Here is a 4,989-nt window from a genome sequence, read left to right as displayed (position 1 = left end):
TCTGCTTCAGAGCCATGGCTCTCAAAGTGCCTCAGGATCTCCAGAGCAGCTCTGCAGTGGGAGCCAAAATTGTGCATTTCTAACTTGGTCCCAGGTGATACTTGTGCTGGGGCTGCTAGTCTACACTTAACTCATTCACTTTTTTGTGTTTTCTTAGGATAAAGAAAATATTTAGAAAATGAGATTCCTGTGTTTCTGGCTTTAATGTAAGAATTTTGTCTGAAAAAGAAGCATAGACATTTAGAAATTTTGTATTTTTACATTTTTATAGATAAACTCATTGGATCATCTGTTTTTCATCGTGGAACACACTATCAACATTTTCTTTAGAAGATGTATAGGATAGGTGGCTTTCAGCGGGAAGAAAGTGTCCTAACTGAAAACCTCAAGGAAGATAGGGCGTGTGGAAATAAAGACTATCCAAATGAAAACAAACATAAGCCATGTATTCAGAGCTTGCTACAGCAAGGGCATCAGTGCCACCACTTCAATTTTTCAGAGGCTGAAAGTCAGACAAAGCAGTGGGAAAGCTTTGGAGTGGAGAAAAGGAAAGGTGTTAGACATGTTCCAATTGAGGCATTGTCATGACGGCACTGGAGTCAATGCAGGTAGGCTAGCCAAGAGCGAGACATCTTCTGTGATTGGTTTGGGGACCATATTTAGCTTTCTCTGGTGGGTTCTGAAACGGAAAAAAGAAAAAAAAAAGATGAAAAATAGGGAGGCTGGCAGTTGTTGACCAAATCGTGACCATTCTGAACCAATCTTAAGAGATTGTAACTGGTTTCCTGCAATGGTTGCTGCAGAGTCTGTGGGTCAGAGTTCTGTTTATTACACATAGACTGACCATTGTCTGTTTCTAATTCAGTTTCTCAAGAGCTTACAAGGATGTCAGCAAGAGCAAGTCATCTCTGACTCCACAGTTAATTTATCCACTAAGCACACATGAACTACCGTCAAAGGCCTATCATACTTTTATGGACCCATAAGAACATTTTAATTTCTTCTAAAATCAGAAAAAAAAAATGAACTTCAGATTTTTAAATGTTTTAATGCATAATGCATAATGTCAATATATTTATTCCAATTCAATATTCTGAGAATTTGAATGTTGTATATGATATGGTTGGTAAAGACTGTGTATTATAGGAGGAAATGAGAAGGAGGTTTGAAAGAAAGAAGTTTATCATACTCAAAGGGCTCAGAGAGGGGTCATCTCATGCTATACAGGGACACAGAGAAGGCATGGGTGTCAGTCAGAAGGCAGAAAGGAGCAAGGAGAAAGCATTAGACCACAGGCTTTATTGGATTTCCCATAGGAAAAACAGGGCAGAGCAAACAGTTTAAAACAGGCTTGCTTTGAAAATTCTGGCTGGGCTTTGAGCTATAAGGATGGCCTCCATTTGAGTGATACTTGGCCCTGGGATAATTTAAGTCAGGGCAAACATTGGCTTGGTTTGTGAGAGTTAGATAAGGAAGTAATTAATGGATTGGCTGGTTTGCATATGAAAGGCCTGCATTCCTAGGCAAATTGTTATTATCTTTAGGAATTAGCTAGCCCTGGGAGAAGGAGTTTCTTCGTGGTCTACAAGGCTCCCAAATGCCAGAACAAGAATATAGATAATAATAAAATATTATAAATTCAATATTGGCCTTGTGAAGAATCGATGCCAAATAGACAAATACAGAATTTGAGAAAACACAATTAGAACATTAAGTAATGAAATACAATTTTTAATGTTTCTTTGTGGATGAAAAGGTCCAAGAAAGTCATAATACAGCCCCTCTTGGCTGCAGCCTGTACAAAAGTTTGGTTCAGTAAAGGGTTTGAATGGTGTGGGAGAAAAACTTCCAAGCAGATAAGGTTGAACAAAGTGGCACCACAACTTCTAACCATTGCCCCTCCGCGTTCACAAAACCACCTTCCTTATTTGTTTTGTTGATCTTATTTGTTTTGTTGATCTGCTCCTAGTACTTGTTCCTGAAAATTGCCTTTAGCATGTAGACACTGATTTTCTGGCCTCTACATAATTCCCGTTCTCAGGCTTCTTTCTTAAAGCCAACCCTGACCTTTGTCTTGACATTACTGCCCTGGTTACCGCGGTAATGTGCTGAACACATAATACCAAGAATAATGAGTATTTGTGTTTTTTTTAAAAAACAGAGCCTAAAATTTTTCTGAACTTGCACTTATAATTTCATTAACTACTCAACAAATGATATTATTACCAAAGAGAATACTAAATTACATTAATTTTTATTATATGCTTTATGATTTGTATTAACTATTATACATTAATACAGTTAGGAATATATACTGCTACAAACAGGCATAATGGAGATTTTTTTGAGAAGTTTTGTATTTTATTATGTGTTCTTCCATTTAATTTGAATTATATTGCTTTCATATTATAGCTTATCTGGTCTTTCTGTTTCATGATATACATAGAATATCAGTTCTAAATTACTAAAATATTTAAAGAAAATGTTTAGTTCAGACACTGTACCTCACTGTGATCACAGAGCTTTAGTCATTGACTGAGGTCTTGAAAGTCACTATCTTCTTGTTTTTTTTCTTGCAGAAGAAATGTCAAGTTATACTTCTTTACTCTACAGGATTCAGAGAATATTTGTTTTCAGATAAGTAGCTTGGAGTTTACCCTTTAGATATTCAAATAAACACAGCACCATTTTCAACCTTTCAACTTTCTTCTCAAAAACTTTCAGGAGCTCAGCAGCAGGAAGTCACCAGTTTTTGGAGAAAGAAGTTGAGTATTTTAAATATTCTTAAAGTTCTGAAATCACCAAGGCCACTGTGTAGAAAGGATTACTGATTCTTTCTATAGAAAATGGCAATTTGCAGTCAATCCCAATGGGGCAATGAGTAAGAGTAGCAAAGAAAGAAAAAAAAGTTATGACTTTATCTCAATGAACTATTAGGAAAGTGTTCGAGACATACCACTAGCTAAAAAAATGATTTTAAGTAAAATAGACAATTGTCTTCATCAAAAAAATTTCTTCCATGCACTGTCTAAGATCACAGGAAGAGAAAGAGGAAGGTGAGTAGATGAGGCAGATTAGAAAGTAGGTAGTATAAATAACATTAGATGGTTCCTCAATATCTTAGAGCCTCCCTTATTTATTGCTGATAGAACCTTGATTTGTTCAGAGTTCTTCTGTCCCCAAGCAATGAATCAAAACTCACCTGGCCCATTATGACAAGCCTGTTCTCTCTCAGGCTGCCTAGGAGCTAGGGTTGGCCAACTGAAAGAGCTAGGATTGGCCAGCTGAAGGAGCTAGGATTGGCCAACTGAAAGAGCTAGGATTGGCCAGCTGAAGGAGCTAGGATTGGCCAACTGAAGGAGCTAGGGTTGGCCATCTGAGCTCTTCTGTATTTAAGGGGCTGACTGCAGGAAGGACTTCTAGGAAAGGTTTTGCTTTTCTGGTAATTAACGAGGTCAAGTAGAATGACTGTCCACTCCTTTCTTATATTCTACCAGCTTTTTGCTTAGAACAGTGGACCCAGTGCTTATGGCTGCATCACCATTTTCATTACCAGTTCAAGAACAACAGAAACTAAACCACTATCAGTGGCAACCTAACTCAATCTTGTTATATAATTACAAAAATGATATCCTTGCTTTTAAAGCCTTTATAAGTCAGGAATTTTTTAAACTGGCATTCAAATATGTTAGTACAATGTAGCCCCATCTCAGTTCATTTATGTCAGCCCCACATCTATATTGGGCATCTGAATAACATTTAAGAAAGTTTCATTGCTTAAAAAAGTTTGAAAACACTATATATGGCAATATCTATGTTCTCCCAAATTTGTTTACCTATGACTCAATGCACTGACAAAGCCAACAAAATAAATAAAAAGCCATTCATATATTTAGTCATTATGGACTGGAGGAAGAGAGATTGCAGGCAGTGGTTGGAGACTGGGTTCAGATTATAATGGGTTGAGGAATAAATGGATGCTGAGAAAGTGGAAATAATCTTGCCCAGGCTGGTCTTGAACTCCTGGGCTCAAGTCATCTGCCCACCTTGGCGTCCCAAAATGCCTGCATTAAAGGTTTGAGCCACCATGCCCAGCCCCAGATGTTCTAGTTCTTGAAGACACTGCCAATATTTTAGATGAAATACACCCAATAAAAATAAAATATGCAAATAGAGGCCAGGCAGGTAAGATATTACATATTTTTTAACAACACACAAATGCAGATATGCAAATTTACAGTACTGTCATAAAGTATTCAAGATAAAGCAATAATAAGAAAGTTTTTTTTAAATCCACACTATAATTTAATGTAGGAATATTTTCTACAAATAACAAGTCTGCCAATATGTTCATAATATCCTCTTCTAATAACTTTTTACACTTCTTTTCTACTAGAAAACTTTTAACTTTGAAAGCAGCAAGTAGTATTTTTCTTCCTGAAACCTCTGCAGTGGTAGTAATGCATTGAAGTTTGATTAAAAGGTCAGTTAATGCAAACATAAATCTCTTAAAATATTTAGAGCACACAAGTCTCAACTCATCTTGTATTTATAAGACAACATTTTAAAATGAATATCTCTTAAGAATGGAGGCTATTATGTTGAGCAATGCCTTCCTTTCCCAATAGAGTACTGGACAGGCTGAATATATAAATCTGCTTTATGTTACTGTATCAATGGTTGATGTTCAATGGGCTTTTGGTATTAGGGCTATAAATATCTGACAAAGAAATAAACATCATGTGGAAGGAAATTTACTATGACTGAGGGAGGTGCTCTGAACAGGCCTCCATGGAATTATCTGCTCAATCTTTGAGACTTGGTTTTGGCGTTGTTACTTTTGAGAGTGTAATGATTTTTTCTATATGGTTGGCGCTTTGAAAGGATTTCAGGGGTGTACCTGTGTCCTCATCATCCACACTGGTGGTTATCAAGCCTGTTATTAAAGCTTATGTGTAATGATGATCCATAATTTAATTTAAAAATGTT

At 36.5% G+C, this 4,989-nt stretch overlaps 1 long non-coding RNA gene across 1 annotated transcript; it reads right to left on the bottom strand.

Moving 5' to 3' along the window:
* Positions 1-305: 305 nt before the first annotated feature.
* LOC108515208 (uncharacterized) lies at positions 306-3,142 on the bottom strand. Its single transcript, XR_001881458.1, has 3 exons — positions 2,696-3,142; positions 2,505-2,607; positions 306-679 (listed from the first exon to the last, which is right to left on the bottom strand). It is a non-coding gene; the product is annotated as an uncharacterized LOC108515208 (long non-coding RNA).
* Between the last annotated feature and the right edge of the window lie 1,847 nt (positions 3,143-4,989).

The sequence above is a fragment of the Rhinopithecus bieti genome, unplaced genomic scaffold (genome assembly GCF_001698545.2).
Source record: "Rhinopithecus bieti isolate Rb0 unplaced genomic scaffold, ASM169854v2 scaffold_33647, whole genome shotgun sequence".
Taxonomy (NCBI): domain Eukaryota; kingdom Metazoa; phylum Chordata; class Mammalia; order Primates; family Cercopithecidae; genus Rhinopithecus; species Rhinopithecus bieti.
This window is presented reverse-complemented; position numbering and strand designations above follow the sequence as displayed.